This window comes from Saccopteryx leptura, chromosome 13, assembly GCF_036850995.1.
Source record: "Saccopteryx leptura isolate mSacLep1 chromosome 13, mSacLep1_pri_phased_curated, whole genome shotgun sequence".
Classification (NCBI taxonomy): domain Eukaryota; kingdom Metazoa; phylum Chordata; class Mammalia; order Chiroptera; family Emballonuridae; genus Saccopteryx; species Saccopteryx leptura.
Genome location: NC_089515.1, coordinates 23,723,000 through 23,743,608, shown reverse-complemented (window position 1 = coordinate 23,743,608; position 20,609 = coordinate 23,723,000). Strand labels below are relative to the sequence as shown.

At 50.1% G+C, this 20,609-nt stretch overlaps 1 protein-coding gene and 1 pseudogene across 5 annotated transcripts in view; one reads left to right on the top strand and one right to left on the bottom strand.

The window, feature by feature from the left end:
* Window positions 1–20,609, bottom strand: part of SH3PXD2A (SH3 and PX domains 2A) — a 241,501-nt gene that overhangs the window by 116,470 nt on the left and 104,422 nt on the right. The gene's annotated exons all lie outside the window — the stretch shown is intronic.
* On the top strand, window positions 2,215–3,198 carry LOC136384893 (large ribosomal subunit protein uL24 pseudogene; annotated as a pseudogene).

Genomic DNA, 20,609 nt, shown 5'->3' with positions numbered 1-20,609 from the left:
TTCAGAGGCCTTTCTTGATTGGCTGAGCTGGGAGTCATTTCCGTTCTCCGCATATTTTGTCTCTTTCTAAGGAAGTCACCACATTGTGCTGTGTGCTGCAACTATGTGGGTCCCCTTCCACCAGGGCCTATCTGGCTCATCTGAAGGCCCACGAAGCCTGGTACACTGTGAAGTGCTCACACATTGCTGTAACAGGCAGCTGTTGCCTGTGTCCATCAACTTCCCTCTGGAGAGCCTTCCTCCTCCATTCCTAGTCCTTGTGCTTCAGATGGGGCTAACCACATACCCTGGCAACAAGGGTAGGCATGTGACCCCACCTAGAAAACCAAAGTCACAGTGATTGGCTCAGAGATGGGCAGGGAATTCGATCTGGACCAATGAGGATCAGCCCTGAAACTTTGCTGGTACCCTCTTTCTCCCAAAGTTTCCTGGCTGGCAAGTTGAAAACCTGGAGCTTCCAGTAGCCATCTTTACTCTTGCCTGAGAAAGGAAGCCAATTGAGAGAAAGAATTTGTGCCTGGCATAAGCTAGGTGCTCAGTAAATGTTTCTTGAATGATTGAAAAGCAGAGCCAAGAGATAGTGAAGGGCAGATTTCTTTGACATCATTTGAGCGTCTGGATATAGCTGTTCCTGAACCCAGAGTTTACCTGGTACTTTTACTTGCATAAAATAATACAATTATTATTTTTTATATTTAAATTAGTTGGAGATGAATTTTCTTTTCTTTTTTAAGTTTTTAATTTATTGATTTGAGAGAGAAAAAGGAAGAGGGGAGAGACAGAGAGAAAAACATCAATTTGTTGTTCTACTTATTTATGCATTCATTGGTTGATTCTTATAGGTGCCCAGACTGGGGATCGAACCTGCAACCTTAGCATATCAGGACAACGCTCTAACCAGCTGAGCCACCAGGCCAGAGCTAGGGATGGATTCTCATCACTTGCATTAAAGAAATCCTAGCTGAGCCTGAGCTGTGGCGGTGCAGTGGCTAAGGTGCTGACCTGGAGCGCTGAGGTTGCCAGTTCAAAATCCCAGGCTTGCCTGGTCAAGGCACATATGGGAATTGATGCTTCCTGCCCCCCCCCCCCCCACTTCTCTCTCTCTCATTATCTCTCTCTCCCTCTCTCTCAAAGTGAATGAATAAATAAAATTAATTTTAAAAATCTTAAAAAAAGAAGACATTCTAGTTGAGATAACCGCCACTGTGTGCAAACAACCACGTGGAGCACATGTTAACCACGTGAGCTTCCTCTGTCAGGGTCCAGCTGAAGCACAAAGAAAGGCACGGCTCCCCCAGGTGTTTCCCCAGAAGCACACCCAGAAACAAGGAGTCAAGGGCAAGTCATTGGCTTGGGAAGTACCTGTAGGGGAATGAGTTACAGAGCCAGTTATTACTGTGGGTCTCCAGAGCTCAGTTCTATTGGGGGAACAAGGCAGACTACACCTCAGAGGAAACCCAACTGAGGGCAAGGAGGCCTCATGTGTTTATCCACCGCCCCCTGGCTTGTCACAGAGCTTCGGAGAGCATTAACTCTACGGTACCTCTAGCTGTGTGCCCCCACCCCCATAACTAGAACAAAGACCCCAGCTGCTCCCGTGAGCAGCCTCTGGCAGGTAGAAGTGAATGGTGAGGGGAGCTGGGAGGCGCAGACATCAGTTGCGACAGCCATCCCGACTTCTCGTCACCACAGGTACCGGTCACCAGCCTTGCTCAGGGGAACATCAAAAGCATCACATCATGTGTGACTTGTTTCCCATTCATGTCTCTCATCTCTCCACATCCGGTGTGAACCGGAGGCCCATCTGCAGCTCCTTCCTCTCTCGGCAGCACACACTGCACTTAGCACGAGGCTTTGCATACAGCAGACGCCCAACAGCTTGCCGGCCCACTCCCGTTTCTCTCCTAGACTCTCCCTCAAGCTCTCCTTCCTCCCTTTCTCTCTGAAGCCAGGCAAAGGGGGCCATCTCCCCACCAGAGGGACAACACTGTGCAGACTGGACAATGTCATCAAGATAAATAGGCTCCGCCATGTATTCCTTTGAAAGGAGATAAAACGTGATTTATCAAGACACCGGAGACGGCTGCTTTTTCTTGGGGGAAGATGTCACAGATTTGGTATTCCTGGCCTTGTTGCCTTCTACCCTTTTTTGGTTGCCTGTCGCTTTATTGCCCGCATGTTGCAGGAGCACATGTGATTCTTAGATGTGCAGCCATGGGGACAGCATGTAAACACAAACACACAGCCTGAGGAGACCCGCCCTCACGACTGACAAGAGGACAGGCAGCCCTGGGGCTGGGTTTCTGAGCCTTCGCCCTGAGCCAGTTATCCATCAGGAGCTGGGGGTGACCCAGACCCAGTGATACCAGCAGTCAAGAGGTATCTTGCAGGAACCTGAAGGAGTCATCCACAAAAAAGAGAAAACCAAAAGAGACACCATTGGAGGAACCAGGGCCCATAGAGCTGGCTCTGCCACATGCTCCTTTTGAAAGGAAATAAAATGTGACTTCCATTCTCCCAAAATCGCACTCCTTCCTTTTCTCACCCTGTGAGAGGGCTAAGAAGAAAGGAGGGGAATAGGGAGCTGTATGAGGCCCCTCCCAGATCCCAACTCAAGGCCAGTCATACCTCTGACTGAGTTTGGCACCTCAGGATTAGACACAGAGATATAGATATATAGATCACATATGACTTGATCCATTTGCAGAGACAGAACTAGCAAAAACAACAACAACAAAAAAAACAAAACAAAAAACCCCACAATAGTTAAAGAACAATTGTGATCGCGGAAGCTCCAGCAGTCAAAATCAAGTTCAACACCTTTGTGACTTCTGACCAGAGCAAGAACTGTAAGAGGCATTTCAATGCACCTCCCCACATTTGCAGGAATAGTACATCTCCTCCTCTTTCCAAAGAACTGAGACAGAAGTACAGCGTCCAATCCATGCCCACCCTAAAGGACGATGAAGTTCAAGTTGTGCGAGGGCACAAGGAAGGGAAGCAAGTTGGCAAAGTGGTCCGGGGTTACAGAAAGAAATACGTCCTCCACACTGAACAATGGGAGAAAGCTAATGGAGCAACTAGACCAAAGCTGACGAGAGACCGCAAAGAGATCTTGGATCGTAAAGCCAAATCTTACCAAGTAGGTCAGGAAAAGGCAAGTACCAGGAAGAAGCCATTGAGAAGAGGAAAGAATAAAGTAATCGTATATATAATTTTCATTAAAAATTTAAAGTAGCCCTGGCCGGTTGGCTCAGCGGTAGAGCGTCGGCCTAGCGTGCGGAGGACCCGGGTTCGATTCCCGGCCAGGGCACACAGGAGAAGCGCCCATTTGCTTCTCCACCCCTCCGCCGCGCTTTCCTCTCTGTCTCTCTCTTCCCCTCCCGCAGCAGAGGCTCCATTGGAGCAAAGATGGCCCAGGCGCTGGGGATGGCTCTGTGGCCTCTGCCTCAGGCGCTAGAGTGGCTCTGGTCGCAACATGGCGACGCCCAGGATGGGCAGAGCATCGCCCCCTGGTGGGCAGAGTGTCGCCCCTGGTGGGCGTGCCGGGTGGATCCCGGTCGGGCGCATGCGGGAGTCTGTCTGACTGTCTCTCCCTGTTTCCAGCTTCAGAAAAATGAAAAAAAAAATAAAAAAAAATTTAAAGTAAAAAAAAAAAAAAAAAGAACTGAAGCCTCCAGAAAGTGCAGAAGGTTCTGAAAAGGGAGGGATGGGGGTGGACGAGGCTGGGAAACAGGGGCAAGGGCCCCTCGTCCCCGCTGGCAGGGTTCCTCCACCTTGCTCCTGGAGCCCCTCGGCCAGTGAGGCGGCCATGCCTCTGGGCTGGGTCCCCCGTCCTCCCACACGGCTCGGGGGTCTGGCGCTCAGGTGCAGAGCCAGAGGAGAATTTCTGGACAAGCCATTCCCTGGATGATGTTTTAGAATCCCAACAGGGCTTCTCTCTTTCCTGCTGAAATCCTGAGAGCAGCAACGTTTTCTTTTCTTGGGGCTTTGGCACAGGCAGCAGGGGTAAAGGGGGAGGGGGAGGAAAGATCTGGAAGGGATTCTACGGCCTTGACTTCTCTGTTAAGAATCCAAACCGCACTCTGAAAGCCAAACCGGTGACCGTATTAAAAGGGAAAGAGGAAAAAAAAAAAAAGAGAAGGAAAATCCCCATTAAGGAAGCCGAGACCACAGGGCATTAAAGGACTCTTGTAAATGTAATTCAGTCCGTTTATGGCGAGGCCAGGCTCCTGCCTGGGTCTTCAAAGCCAAGAGATGCTGCCCCAGAAATATGATAAGTGTTGTAAGGAGATTACACATGGGGCATGAAACAGACCTCAGGACTTAACTCTTCCTGAGTGGAAAAGAACGCGGCCAAACCCGACAGGGTCCAAGCATGGAAGTGGAGGACCCTTCCTTTTTTTTTTTTTTTTAGAGAGGAGAGGGAGAGAGAGAGAGAGAAAGGGGGGAGGAGCTGGAAGCATCAACTCCCATATGTGCCTTGACCAGGCAAGCCCAGGGTTTCGAACCGGCGACCTCAGCATTTCCAGGTCGACGCTTTATCCACTGCGCCACCACAGGTCAGGCTGGAGGACCCTTCTTAATGTTACTCTGGGCTGGGCTGAGAAGGTGGGACCAGCAGAAGGGCAGGGGCCTCGGCCGGAGTCCTGGGCTCAAGGCCTGCCTGGGCCACTGGCTGGCTGCGTGACCCGAAGCTGGTCCCTCCTCCGCTGGGCCCTCCACAGTTCTCATCTGGAGCCCGAGGGGCCGGCGCTCACAGCTCTTCCTGCAGAGGTTCTCAGATCTGTTTAGTGGGGGTGCTGGAATTGAAAGGCGCAGAGGAGGAGTGAGACGATTGAAATAGTTGCTATGTGCTGACTCCGTGCCAGGCACATGCCAGGAGCTTTTCACTGGGTTCTCTCCTTCACCCTTGCAACAAGTTTGAAGCAAGTACTTTTATTATCCCCACTTTGCCCAGAAGGAGATGATGGCCCAGAGCTTAAAGGCCTTGTCCAAACTCACACAGCTATTAAGTGGCCGAGTTGGCATTTCAACCTGGGGTTTGGAGCTCGGATGGAGAGGAGGAGAAAGAAGGCATGAATTCAAAGAGTTCTGTGGGTTCCGATCTCACCTTGAGAACCAGAGCCATGGGGAGGACTTAGAACTTTATGTGTGTGTGGTGGGAACATTATTAACATTTCCTCCATACCAGGTGCTGTGCCACGGTCCAGGGAACAGCCACGTCAGGGGCTGACTGAGAATTAAGCAAGCAGTAATCGCGGAGGGTGGGATATGCCATGTTACGCAGGCAGCCCTCCCGAGCTCTCTGCCTAAGTGAATGAATGACTGATTGAATGAATGGCTGAGCATGAATGGGTGAAAGACAGTAAAAGGATGAATGGACCAACAAAGCAGGGAAGGAGAGACGACCCAGTGTCTAGTAGACTTAAGGGAGAAAGAGATGAAACGGCAAACCTCCCTATCCTTTAAAGCACCCTTCCTCCTGCCCTGGCCAGTTGGCTCAGTGGTAGAGCATTGGCCTGGCATGTGGATGTCCTAGGTTTGATTCCCAGTTAAGGCACACAGGAGAAGTGACCATCTGCTTCTTCACCCTTCATCCTCACCCTTTTCTCCCTCTCTCTCCCTCTCTTCCCTTCCTGCAGCCATAGCTCGATTGGTTTGAGTGCATTGGCCCTGGGTGCTGAAAATGGCTCTGTGGAGCCTCTGCCATAGGCACTAAAAAACAGCTCGTTTATGAGCATGGCCCCAGATGGGCAGAGCATTGGCCCCAGACGGGGGTCACAAGGTGGATGCTGGTTGGGGAGCATGCGGGAGTCTGTCTCTCTATCTCCCCTCCTCTCACTTGGAAAAGGAAAAATAAATAAAACCAATAAAAAAAAATTAAAAAATAAAACAAATCAACAACAAAAGAAGTAGGGGAACAAGGGCCCGGGAAGAACAGAAACACCAGGCACAGCACCAAGGAACCAGCCCACCCGCACCCCACGGAGCCATGAAGGGTCTGGAGCAACCGCCATAAACTGGATATGTGTTCTTACAAATGGGCAAGTACTACTGTGCCGGGGCGAGAAGGGAGCACTGGCGACATGGGGTCATCGCAGTGGGCTGGCCTCGAGACCCCGTTTGGTCCATCCCAGCTCATCTGTCCTTGGCAGCCTCTCCTCTGCAGTGGAGAGGCAGTCTGCAGTGTCTCTGTGTGAATGTACACATCTTCATGTAAGTCCCTCTTCCTTGCTTTTATTTTGCCACCTAGAATGCCATCCATCCATCCATCCATCCATCCATCACTGTCATGATGGAGGGCTTGCTCCAGGTGCTGAATGAGACAGATGGGGGCCCTGTTCTCAAGGTGTTTATTTTTTTATTTTATTTTATTTTTTTGTATTTTTCTGAAGGCAGAAACAGGGAGGCAGTCAGACAGACTCCCGCATGTGCCCGAACGGGATCCACTCGGCATGCCCACCAGGGGGCGATGTTCTGCCCATCTGGGGCGTTGCTTTGTTGCAACCAGGGCCATTCTAGCGCCTGAGGCAGAGGCCATGGAGCTGTCCTCAGCACCCGGGCCAACTTTGCTCCGATGGAGCCTTGGCTGCGGAAGGGGAAGAGAGAGACAGAGAGGAAGGAGGGGGGGGGGTGGAGAAGCAGATGGGCGCTTCTCCTGTATGTCCTGGCCAGGAATCAAACCCGAGACTCCTGCATGCCAGGCGATGCTCTACCATTGAGCCAACCAGCCAGGGCCAAGGTGTTTATTTTTTAAGTGGGGGCGGGTGTGCATGTTAGAGATACAGTATACAATTTTTTATCTAGTAAGTCATTTGTTCACACATATATGTGTCCCCCCACCTCTATACATAGAATAAAACAACAGATAAGAAGGGGTTGGTGAAGATGGGTGAAAAAGGGGAAGAAATTAAGATGTTATAAAAATTGCTGTTTATAAAAGTCATGAGGATGTAAAGGTAAAGTACAGCATAGGAAATACAGTCAACAATATGGTAGTAACTATGCATGGAGTCAGATGGGCACTGGACTGACTGGGGTGATCACTTTGTAAGTTATATCAACATCTAATCCCTATGTTGTGAACCTGAAACTAATACAATATTGTGTGTCAACTGTAATTGAAAAATTAAAAAAACAGAATGGTAAGTAAATAAAATAAAAAATTTAAATTTAAAAAGAGAGAAACTACAGCAGGGGGGTGGGGAAGGACGTGCCTGGGGTGCGGAGGAGCGGCCAGTGGTCAGGACGACTCTGGTGCCAGGGGGTCCCTGAGGAGGAGGCGCCAGTCATGCAAACTCGGGGCAAAGCAGCTCTCCCGCAGGCAGCCCCAGAGCCAGGCCAGAAAATGGAAAGAGGCCATGCAGGGGTCCCATAAGCCAAAAGGAGTCTGGTTTTCTTCTAAGTGCCCTTGGGTCTGCCTACCCAAATCCTTCTCAGTTCTAAGGCACAGTTTTCCCAACCTAAATCCCTCCCCATGAAGCCTTCCTTAAGTGCCTGCTTTCCCCTTCTTCACCAGCCCCTGGACCCTCTGGCTGACGTCACCCCACTCTTCCCCCCACTCCTGCTGTCCTGGAGAACGTGTCAGGGAGCCACCAGCCCCAGGGCCCCTCTGGTCTTCCTAGCTCACCCCCCATGCCTAGGCCAGCTCTCCCCAGACACCCTGGCCTCTGAGGACATGGAGGCTCCCGGCCCGCCCCCCTCGTGCAGCCCCCGACAGCCTGGAATGTCACAGGGGACACGCCTAAGAAACAGAAGAGATCACAGAAGGGCACTGAAGCCCACAGACCATGTGGAGCAGAGGCCTTGTTCTCCACAAACAAACGACACTCCTGCCCATCTAATTCAAAGGAGGACAAAATGGAAAAGGGAGGGGGTTGTATTTATCTCCTAGGCTACTGTAACAAAATACCACAAACTTGGTGCAGTAGATAGAGTGTCGACCTGGAATGCTAAAGTCACTGGTTCAAAACCCTGGGCTTGCCTGGTCAGGGCACATATGAGAGAAGCTACAAGTATGCAATGAACAACTAAAGCAAAGCAGCTATGAATTGATACTTCTCGCTCCCCCCACTCCTCCTCTGTAAAGTCTGTACACAAAATCTTAAAAAAAATACAGGAGCCTGACCAGGCGGTGATGCAGTGAATAGAGCATAGGACTGGGACACAGAGGACCCAGGTTCGAAACCCTGAGGTCTCCACCTTGAGCATAGGCTCATCCAGCTTGAGCACAGGCTCACCAGCTTTAGTGTGGGGTTGCCAGCTTGAGCGTGGGCTCACAGACATGACCCCATGGTCGCTGGCTTGAGCCCAAAGGTCGCTGGCTTGAGCAAGGGGTTACTTGCTCTGCTGGAACCCCCTACCCCACCCCTAGTCAAGGCACATATGAGAAAGCAAAACAATGAGCAACTAAGGTGCCACAATGAAGAATTGATGCTTCTCATCTCTCTCCCTTCCTGTCTGTCTGTCCCTATCTGTCCTTCTCTCTGTCTCCATCACAAAAACAAAAAAACTAAAACCCCTCAGAAAGAAAACCCCTCATTGCCTGTTCTAGCTGCAGTGGCTCCGGGGACTCCTGGATTTGGATTACATGGCTCTGTCTGCCTCCCTCTTCCTCCTGTCTGGTCTCAAATCTCCTTCTGCCTTTCTTTTAGAAGGACACCTGTCATTGGATTTAATTCAGGATGATCTCAATCTGAGATCCTTAACTTAGACATACCTGCAAAGACCCTTTTGGGTTAGAATGTGGACATATCTCTTTTGGGACCACTATTCAACCCATTTGGGGGTTCTGGAAGAGTCCACAGGACTGGCAGGCACCTGAAGGGGTCTTGTACTCCTGAGCTGCAAGCGCCCAAGGACAGGGATGACTTTCTGTGCTTTTCTCGTCCCTGGCCATGCCCAGCACGGAGCCAGGTGTAGTGAGTGTGGTGCCGCCCGTGCCCTCAGGAGGGACAGGGGAGTGCACGGAGAGCATGGGTCAGGGTCTCTGTGGCTGAGAGGGGAGAGAAGAGCTGTGAGATCTGAGCGTGGCATGGGCGTCGGGGTGGAAGGGTCCCCTCTGGCTCTGCTGGCTGATGTGGCACCCAGGAGAGAAGAGACAAATTTCCCAGACCAATTAGAGGAAACATGTGAGGGTGACTAGAAAGACACCCTCAGCCCCCCACCAAAGGGACAAGTACGCTCTCGAGGTGTGTTATGGTCTGAATGTTTCTGCCCCTTCGAAATTCCTGTGTTGAATGCAATCCTAACGCCCAACGTGATAGTGTTTGGAGGCGGGGTTTCGGGGAGGCAGGAGGTCATGAGGGTGGAGTCTTCAAGAATGGGATCGGTGCTCTTTTAAGAGGCACCACAGAGCTCCAGAGCTCCTCCCTCAGGGAAGACACAAGTAGAAGTCCGATTCCCAGAGGAGGCCCTCACCTGGCCATGCCGGCACCATGGTTTTGGACTTCCAGCCTCAGAACTGTAAGAAATAAATTTCTCTTGTGTATAAGCTGCCCAGTTTGTGGTACTTTGTTACAGCATCCCAAACAGACTAAACAAGGTGACAAGGCACAGGCAATGCCCATGGGGAAGAGAGAGGAATAATCAGTCTTCCTCCGTCTTCTACTCCCACAGCTCTCTACAGACGTAAGACCTCTGACCTGCAGCCACCTGGGAACGGCAGGCCACCAGCTCACCTGTTTTCGGCCCCTGATTAGCTGAGCCGACACCCCGCACTATCGATAGCCTTGTGCCTAGCTCAGACTACACCCTGCCACCCAGTCCTGCTTCTCACCTGTGCTACTTGGCCTTCCTTGCCAAGTAGAGACAAGGGGCCATTATGGCTGGGGAGGGTAGGGATGAGGCCTAGATGCTAAGGCAGTGGGCACATGTAGGTTCTGGAAGAACACGGTCCCAGTGAGAAGATCCACAGCTCAGAGGTCCTCACTCCGTGCTCTGAGCTCTGGCTTCCACAGATCTCTCTCTCTCTAAGATCCATGCCAAGAACGCTCTGTCTCTGGGTTAGCACGGGAAGCATCTGTGGGCTTTGCTTTTTGGCATTTATATTACAGCGGGTCTAATTTTCTTCTGAGGAACCATCCCTCCTTCATTCTCAGTCTGTCTGATTTTAGTGGGACACCTCTTGGGGTTACCAATCAGTGCAGTCCAGTGATGAGCACGTGACACAAGTTGGTTCGACGAGAATCAGCCTGGGACATTTCCTGAAACAACCAGAGAGAGAAGTGCTCTCTTTCTGCGGGGAACTAACTCATAAACTGTAGTAAGCTCCAAGTCGCTAGGGAGCCTCTGTGTGCACCTGTCACCACTGGGGACAGCCTGCCTGAGAACGAAGTCAACAGAAGAAAACAGAGCTGAGAGGGAGAGCGGCACATGATTTGGTCTCCTGGATGTAGCCGTGCCTGAAGCCATTGCCCTTAAAGTTTCCAACATGAAGGCCTATAAATCCCATTTTTTACATACACCAGATTGAGACAGGTCTCATCCTTGTCACTAGAAGGCTCCTGACTAGTACATGAGGCTCTGACATTGACTGTTGTGTGATTGGAACAAGTCACACCCTCGCTGAGCCTCAGAGTCCTGAAACAGCACCACGGCATAGTAATGCCTGACTCAAAGGGTTACTGTGAGGCGTCAGTGAACTAATGTATAAAAGAATTTAACACAGATCCCAGCCCATCATAAATGTTGGAACAAATGGGATCTTTTATGAGCTGACAATTCCAGGTCAAGTAAAGGTAGGGTACAACCTGGCCCTGCCCACCTCCTCCTCACTGGGCACGTGGACTCCAGGCACCCATCTTTCCACCTGGCTTAAGGCCAAATTCTAACTCCCCTCAGCCTGTAGCAGCCTTTCCTGATTCAAACTCCCGCCCCCAGCACACAGCATGTCTCCCCTATGGATCCCATGCCTCCTTTGAGGGGCGCTCTTCCTCCGTCAGCCCAACTCAGAGAGAAGAGGACAGAACACGATGGAGTGGCAGTGATTACTCACTCCATCTGCCCGCCTTGGGGCACGCCAGGGTGACTCGCCCAGGTGAGTCTCCCGACCTGGCACCCTCCATCTCCTCTCCCACACTCGCAGGAAAAGACTTGCAAAAACCCGCTGGGGTTTCGCCATAGATCAGAACCTTAACTCTCTCATAGCCACAGAAGGCTTACAGTAAGAATGAGCACATACCTAACTGGGGAAAACGGTCTCCCAAATTCTGGTTTGGAAGCTCCCGTACCTACTGCACAGAGCCAGGCTTAAAGGTACAAAATCCTTCATTCCCCATCCTCGCTGGGGTTGGGTGGGATTTACGGGAGTCTGCTAAGACAAAGCACCTACTGTCGGCACATCCGCCCATCTTTACTGAACCAAATGCAGCTGAAGGCTTGGAGCAGTCTAACAGAGCTGTGGGACAGAACAGTTTCTTTTTAAAAAAACAAACACCTTTTTTTTTTTGCATTAGGTATAAGTATTCGTGTGGAAAAGCGCACACACGTGTGTATAACTCAATGATTTTCACAAACTGAAGCCATCTATGTAACTAGCATCCAGACCCAGAAATGGAGCACTGCCTGCACCCCAGGCCTTCGCTGTGAAGGCGCAGACGACAGGTGGGCTTTGACAGCATGTCTGTCTGCTGTGGATGTGAGAACTCGACACCGACTGGGTGATACCTCCTGCAGAGAAGGGGCACTCACACATTTATTTATTTATTTATTTATTTATTTATTTATTTATTTATTTATTTTATTTATTTTTTTTTTTTTTCTGAAGCTGGGGAGAGACAGTCAGACAGACTCCCGCATGCACCCGACCGGGATCCACCCGGCACGCCCACCAGGAGGCGATGCTCTGCCCCTCCGGGGCGTCGCTCTGCCGTGACCAGAGCTACTCTAGTGCCTGGGGCAGAGGCCAAGGAGCCATCCCCAGCGCCCGGGCCATCTTTGCTCCAATGGAGCCTCGGCTGCGGGAGGGGAAGAGAGAGACAGAGAGGAAGGAGGGGGGGGGGTGGAGAAGCAAATGGGCGCTTCTCCTATGTGCCCTGGCTGGGAATCGAACCCGGGTCCCCCGCACGCCTGGCCGACGCTCTACTGCTGAGCCAACCGGCCAGGGCCACTCACACATTTATTGACTTTAGTGCCATTTACTTTTATTTTCTCCAGGCTTATTTAAAATTACATGCTTTATGATTTGATTCAAGTGGCCGCAAATTTAAGTGCACGTGAGTCTGGATCCCTGGAACGAGGTCCCTTTTAATTGTGAGGTGTGAACACACTTTTGATGATTAACTGTGGTACACAGGGGTAGATGCTTACCTATAGGGTTAGCTTTGGTTAGAGCAGTATGAACAGAAACAAAACCCCCGAGTCTGCCTACCCTGTTCCCCCGGCTGTGGTGAATGCCCAGGGTTGGTCTTCAGCCCCGGCCCAGACTGGAGGGATTTCCTCAGTTGTAAGATCAACTCTGGACTATAGGCTGCCACACAAGAGCATCCCAGGTCTCCGGAATTACCTATGCGGTAGCCGGCATCCAGGGATTCGCAACAGGTATCAACTCAGAGGAAGATGTTGGCCACAACGGCACCGTGTGCGTTGGCAGGAGACGTGGGCCGTCCCAGCCCGACTCCGGGAAGCAGCGGAGCACTGTAATTGACCGCTGGGGTGGCCCTTTGCCCCAGGGAAGGGAGAGGCTTTGTGATCAAATGGAACAGTCCTCACAGTGGCCAAGCTAGGGACAAATGCCACTCGGGTGCCACTGGGGCTCCTTAGGGCACGGGTCGTGGTCTCAGTCAGAGCTGGGCGCGGACAGGGCTGAGCACACTCTGGAAGGGGCTTAGTAAATCCATGTGATATGTGCACTGATGGTGGGACAAGTGGCAACGGTTAAGGGCACCGGCCTTCATGGTCATGGTCACACTAGTCTGATTTCACCGTTGAGCTGTGGTTTCCATTCTTGATCCAGTGGGAAGGTTAAAAAAAATCAAAATCTAGGACCATTCAGCTGCTGGCAGTGGGAACAGGGGGAACTGCAGAGTGAGGGGCCTTCAGCCCTTAAAACCCTGTGTCCTGGGTATCACTCGTCTCATGTGCCACTGTGATGACAGGGCTGGCTGTGGCTGAGACACAGCACATGGGACAAGCACAGCACAGAGCTGGGCACGCAGGAGGGTTGGACACAAGATGCCCGTTGTCACGGGGAGCCCATGTGAGTTGTATGATGACGTTTTGTCTGTCTGATTCCCAATTCTTCCCCCACTTGCCACTCTCAATCCACTTTCCATTTTCCGCCCAGGAGCCAGAATACGTTCTTGAAACGAAACCTTCGATCACCCCTTGCAGTGACTTCACCCCTCACAGTGCACTGAGAATAAAACCCGAACTCCTTCGCCAGGCCCTGCAGGGTCTGCCACGCCTCCCAACTTCTGACCTCCCCTCAACAGGCCAGCCACGCTGGGCCCAAGTCAGTGCCACCACCACAGCCGGGCCTTCCCACCCCGGGGCCTGTGTGCACGCTGTCCTCTCTCCCAGGACACGGTCCCCACTGCCCTGTGCACGGCTGACACCTTCTATCCTTCAGGTCACTACCTCCCGGGGAGGCCTTAGCAGGCCACTCCCCTCCCTCCCACGTGGTGGTGGTTTCCCTCCTAGAATTCACCAAGATGTGTAAGGATCTTGTCTCTTTATACGAGATCTTATCTTACATGACGGCTCATTTACTACTGTACCCTCAGGGCCCAGCACAAGGACTGGCACCGTGGCCTTGCGCTGACATCGGCTGAGTGGATAAATGTGCGAGTGTGTGTGTTGACACGTTCTCACTCTAGACTGTCTCCCTCATGTCAACACACACACACACACATGCTGAGCCCAGCGTTGGCTCAGAGCGGGGCTGTGGGAGGGATGGGCTCGCCCTCCAGGGCCCAGACAGAGTGGGGCCAGAGAGTGTGGTTAACTCAGAGCCACACCAGGGCCAGGCTGTCCCCATTTGGTGTGGGTGTTGGTGTGGCGGGTGTGGCGGGCATGGTGGGCCGTGGCTCAGCACCCTCCTGTGAGAGCCTGGGAATAAAGGGCCCTATTCAGTCAGCGCAGCCTCAGATCCCTCCCTGCCGGGGAGGCTGCCCTCAGGAAAGGGACTGCGGGGCGCTGGGCAGAGCTTCCCGGCAGCCTCTCCCTGTGGCGTGGCCCACCGTGGGGGGCAGGGGGCAGGGGACAGGTAGGAACGAGCCAGGAGAGAGGAAGTGGAAAAAAATGTTCCGGGCAGAGGGAAGAAGCTGAGCAAAGTTCCAGAGATAAAAAAGAATGGGACACATCTGATAAGTTACAGTAAGATCAGTGTGGCTAGAAGGAGGGGTGGGGGAGGGAGGGAGAGAAAGAGAGAGAGAGAGAGAACATGTGTGTGTGAAGGTGTGTGTGTGTGGGGGGGTGTTGGGAGGTTACAGGGTGTGGGTGTGGGCTGTGAGTGGTGCTAGAAGAGACTGAATGGGTAGCCGAGTTTTGATATCATGGGCCACAAAAAGCCAAGCCAAGCCATTAAAATTGTATTCAGAAATACACACCTGAGATCCTGAACCTACAAGGCTGAGGATCACAATTCTAAAGGGGAGACAGCACCTTCAGACCTTTCTAAAGCCCTTTTAGGGCTTCAGAAGATGGGTGGGTGGGGGTGAGTCTAGATATTAGAAGGTTCTTGACTATAACCTCCCAAATCAAAACCATGCAGTCAAGACATTCCTGAATTCCTAGCCCATAGGAACTGTGTGAAATAATAAATGCTTACTGTTGTTTTAAGCTGCTAAATTGGGGATGGGGTACTTGTTACACAGCAATAGGTCACTAATACAAGGCCCAACACTGCTGGTGAGAGTGAGAGTCCCTGGGTTACCTGGATCAGAGGTATTTGGGGTGTTAGTTACAAATGCAGATAGATCCCCTGAATCTTAGATGGAAGGGAATGGAAGCAGGGGGAAAGGCTGCGTTTTTAATAAGGCCCCCTGAGTGATTCTCATGTACCTTTGGGGCTGAGAAGTATTGAGCAAATCTAACTCACCGGACAGAGCTGGAAAGACTCAGAGAGCTGATGGTTTGATTGTTACCATACTTCTAAGCTGACGTAGGCTTGGGCCCACACTCAGCACCAGACTTCTGATTCAGTGCTTTTTCCACTTATTTTCTCCTTTCTCCATTTCAGCTTGTTTTGGGGGGAGGCATGGGCTATCTTTTCTTTTGTATTTATGTTTAAAACTTGCCTGTAGCAAAATGCTACATAGTTAATCACGGATCTGCTGAAGAGCTTGCTTTGCTTGAGAAGGACTATATCAGCACTACCAAAAAGGTGGGCTTCATGCTAAGAAGGGTCGAGGATACTAGGCTGGGAAGCCAGCCTGGCACTGCCACAGCACATTGCATTGGAAAAGGCACTTCTCCCACGGAGATGCCTCAGCCCACGCATTTCCCCCAGGCAGACAAAATGCAGTGTGCACAGACAGGGACGATGAATGAGGACAGCGAGGGTGCCTGCCTTCACCTCCACCAAGCTGTCACCCAGATAGGTAAAAATAATATTCCCAATTCCATTTGCACAGCATCTGGAAGGTTAGAAAGAACGCACACAATCTCGTTGAATGACATTTGCAGACGGCAAGATAGGCAGGCCTAGTACACGTTCTGTCATTCACGCAACACACTTGTGAACAGCTACTATGTGCCAGGTAATACTCAAGGCATGGGGGACATATGGGCTCTTTATTTAATAAATATTTACATATGTTTACTATGTGCCAGGCACTGGCTTAAGCTTCTTACAAATTTTTTAAAAGATTTTATTTATTCATTTTAGAGAGGAGAGAGAAAAGAAGAAGAAGAAGAAGAAGAAGAAGAAGAAGAAGAAGAAGAAGAAGAAGAGGAGGAGGAGGAGGAGGAGGAGGAGGAGGAGGAGGAGGAAAGGAGCAGGCAGCATCAACTCCCATATGTGCCTTGACCCGGCAAGCCCAGGGTCTTGAACCGGCGACCTCAGTGTTCCAGGTCGATGCTTTATCCACTGCACCACCACAGATCAGGCATGCTCTTTACAAACATTAATTCACTTAATCTCACACCAGCCAATAAAGTAGTTACCATTATTCTTCCTATTTGACAAGGCATTCGACATCCAGTGAGGTTAAGTAACATTCCCAAGGCCAAACAGCTAGTAGGGTGCAATTATAGGGATTAGAACCCAGGCAATCTGGCCCTGGACATCACCCTGCTAACCAAGATAAAATAAGGTATGATTCCTCTCTTCAAAAATTCCAGTTTTTAAAATCCCCAAGACCACAAAAGAAGAAATTGAAGCTCGGAGCTATCTTTTAAATTTCCCCAAGTCACACATTGCTGGGACTAAAAGCCAGGTCTGACGCCGGGCAGTTACTTTGTCCCACCGTGTGGGTCTGTTTACAGAAGACAGGCACAAGGACGGCTTCTAGAGCCCAAAGAGAGAGAGAGTTTCTGCAGGCCCCACCAGCAAGCTTGAAGTATCCCACCCAAGAGACACCAAAGCAACCGGCCAAGGCTCACTGGCTGTCCTGCCCATCATGATTTGTGACCGTCTGCTGCCCCACCAGTTTTATGCCTCCAGATTGGAGGGCAGTGTTATTTATAGAACATATTGTATTTATATTTTCATTTAATTCTTGCTAACCCTAGCTCAATTTCCCCCCAAGAAACCTAGAGAGGGGAGGATAAGAACTCTTTTTTACCAAGTAAGTCAGGGGGCAAAGGTGAAGGTCAAAGCCTTGGCTATGTGTGCAATCTTTCAGCAGGAGCTCTTTGCAGGGAAGCAGTCAGGACAAGGGGGCTTTCTCCACTTTCCAAAGGAAATGGGGGGCGGGGCGGGGAAGGGCACAAAGCTGGCCTTATACAGAGGCAGCCACATTCTGCCCATGCGGTGGGATTGGAGGTGGGCCTAGAAGACCTCTGTTCCCCTAAAATATTTTCCCTTTTGCATGATGTTTCATCATTAGACATTTATTCCTTTGGTCTTACTATCTATGAGGTCAGAAAAATGTTGGGACCATGAGGAAACCTAGACAGTATGAAGACCAATCCCTGAATTTCATATATGGAGAAACTCAGGCTCAGAGAGCAGGCTATGACCTGTCCTCGTGGGGGAATCTGAATAAAGAGGTGGAAACCTATTACAACGCACAGGAGACCGTCCCAATGTTAGGAGGAAGAAGTGTCGGACATGGCAAAAGCAACTGCAGATACCAGGCTCAGAATGTCTCTCTCACCAAATTTTAGGAAGCACTAAGTAAAACCATGTTCTGTACCCCCAAATAAAAACTTCCTGATTTTAGGATCACATAGAAAAATAAAGGAAAAGTGAGACTTCTTTCTTCCTCACGTTAGTCCCTTGTTGAGCTGTGGTTTAGTACATACTATCTGTGGTAGCTGTCAGTACATGGTTACTTTCTAGGTTTGTGTTTACAAAGCCAGCCTTGTAGAAGTCAATTTCTTTCTGGGCGCTATACCTGCAATTCCAGCATCTTCCACTAGGTGGCTGGTTAAAGTTACGTAGGTTAAGGGGAAGATAGCAGAAAATAATGTAATCTAGACCTTTACTCTAGGAATCAGACACTTCTTTTTAAAAAAGGCTATTGAGCACCCTTTAATTGACATAATAAAATAAAAAATGATAACAAAAGTTGAGGCAAAGTTTTTTTTGTTTGTTTGTTTGTTTTTGTATTTTTTTGAAGCTGGAAATGGGGAGAGACAGTCAGACAGACTCCTGCATGTGCCCGACCGGGATCCACCCGGCATGCCCACCAGGGGCGACGCTCTGCCCACCAGGGGGCGATGCTCTGCCCCTCCGAGGCGTCGCTCTATTGCGACCAGAGCCACTCTAGCGCCTGGGGCAGAGGCCAAGGAGCCATCCCCAGCGTCCGGGCCATCTTTGCTCCAATGGAGCCTCGGCTGCGGGAGGGGAGGAGAGAGACAGAGAGGAAGGAGAGGGGAAGGAGTGGAGAAGCAGATGGGCGCTTCTCCTGTGTGCCCTGGCCGGGAATCGAACCCGGGACTTCTGCACGCCAGGCCGACGCTCTACCACTGAGCCAACCAGCCAGGGCCGAAGCAAAGTTTAAAGAAATGTAAACACCCTGTCGTAAGGTACCGTATCCACCCTTTTATATCAAACTTGAACTGTTCATTTCCACGCAAGACATCTTTGGTCTACCTCACTCTGAAGCCAGCACTACTAGGACATAGAAAATAGTGGCCTAGAACTTGGACTTAGAAGTGTTAGGGCCAGGGTTCGAATCCCACCTCTGTTTCTTACTAGCTGGGTGGCCCTCAGCAAGGCATATACCCCTTCTAGCCTGTGAGTCTTCATCCGTAAAGTGGGGTTGCTGTAATTAATTGATATAAGCACATGAAAACCTCTGTACATTATCTGGCAAACGTATGTACTTAATAAACAGTAGCCATAATGCTTAAGCAGAAGTCTTCTCTCATTTGCAATTGTTGAAAGTTCAAAGCCTTGCCCTGGCCAGGTGGCTCAATGGATAAAGTGTCGACCTAGCATTCCAGAGGTTGTGCATTTGACCCCTGGTCAGGGCACAAACAAGAAGCAATCCAATGAGTATATAACTAAACAGACCAACTAAATATAACGAGTTGATGCTTCTTTCTCTCTCTTCCTTCCCCTATCTTTCTCTGTCTCTCTCTTTCTCTTCCCCTTTCTCTCTCAAATCAATGAAAAAAATTAAAAAAAAAAAAAGTTCCAAGCCTTACACACAGTTCCTCAGAAAACTGTTTGAAACTTTATCCCTGTATCCAATTCGAAGTTATCTCTGGGCCACACGGCTCATGTGCTAATGGCTATTTCACTCTCTCTCTTTCAGGAGCAAGTCTTACTTAAGTCATCTTCATCGGTGATCACTATCAAAGTTGTAACTTCATCTTTCAGATCAAAGACAAGAAGCCAGGATGAAAACCCTGCCCATGAGAGAAGGCACCAAATTATCAGTCACCGGCTTTCAACTCTCCTTCCCTGCTTCCCTCCCTTTGAAGCCGAGGTCGGCAATTGCTTTATACAGAAGAGCAAACGATACTTCTTTCAAATCTGTTAATTTCTTGGTTTTAATCTTTTGCCAGAGACTCCTTTAAAAAGACTCAAACCTTTCCCCCTCCTAAAAGTACAATAATGGACAGATGCCATGCTATCTTCAAAACCACAGGGAGTTCATAGGTCAATCTCTCCCATCTCAATCAGAGAGGTTTCTGAAATTAAAAACCTCAGCAATTGCCTTAGCCCCGAACTTCACCCCACCTTGGAAAGGAGGGGAGAAAGACTTTCTGATTTATAGCTAATGGGAAATTTTGGCCGGGGTCCCAAGCAGCCTCCTGCTTAGGCTGGTGATGGGGGGGGGGTAGAGGGTAGTGCTGTGACTTATACCCTCTTTCCGTAGGGTGCCACATGAGGCCAACAGCCCTGCCCCCCCCCCCCCCGAGTTACTTGCATGAAGCCTTGTCTCATGAAGTGCCTCTACTGAGGTCAGAAATTGGCTCATCAATACAGATTTAGTGGTTTGCATTATGTAGATGGACAGAACAGTGCTTCTCAAACCTGCCTGTGCATACAAATCACCTGTGCATATCGTTAAACTGCACACCGTGACTCCAGCTCTTGGCTGGGGCCAAGACTGCATTTTGCACAAGCTCTCAGATGACGTACATGAGGCTACTGATCTGCAAGCTGCATTTTGAGCGGCAAACCTAGAAATGAGATCTCACTCTGGGAAGGATTACAGAGAGACAGCTCACCATTTTGTGATGAGCCCGATACTAATGAGGAAAGAGCAAAGATAGGGAATATGTAAAATGGAATTGCTGCAATGATTAACATTATGAATGTTGGGGATAAAGAAAGACTCCATTCTTGTCCTCACTAGCTTGGGAACTTAAACATTTTGAACTTTCCAGTCTGTATCATTCATTGTCTGGATATACATCTGGACATACACCAGACCTCCAGATAACCCTCTATCACCTCCCTGAAGGACTTACATACTCAGACCACCTAAATCCATTTTCCAAACCACTGGATGTAACCAGTCCTCCTGACACCAACCCTCCAGGCCACCTGGCATCCATCATCCAGACCCTGACATCTGACTGATAGATGTCCTGGATTTGTCCTAGCACTACGAATGCAGGACTGGTTATTCTCAAGAATGCACTTTTTACAATAAGAACTCATAACTTGCCTAACCAGGTGGTGGCGCAGTGGATAGAGCATCGGACTGGGATGCGGAGGACCCAGGTTCAAGACCTTGAGGTCGCCAGCTTGAGCGCGGGCTCATCTGGTTTGAGCAAAGTTCACCAGCTTGGACCCAACGTCACTGGCAAGAGCAAGAGGTTACTTGGTCTGCTGAAGGCCCCCATCAAGGCACATATGAGAAAGCAATAAACAACTAAGGTGTCACAACGAAAAACTGATGATTGATGCTTATCTCTCTCCGCTCCTGTCTGTCTGTCCCTATCTATCCCTCTCTCTGTCTCTCTGTCTCTGTAAAACAAACAAACAAAAAAACATAACTTTTCTTTCTTCTTCAGAACACTTCTATGGTTTTGCCTCA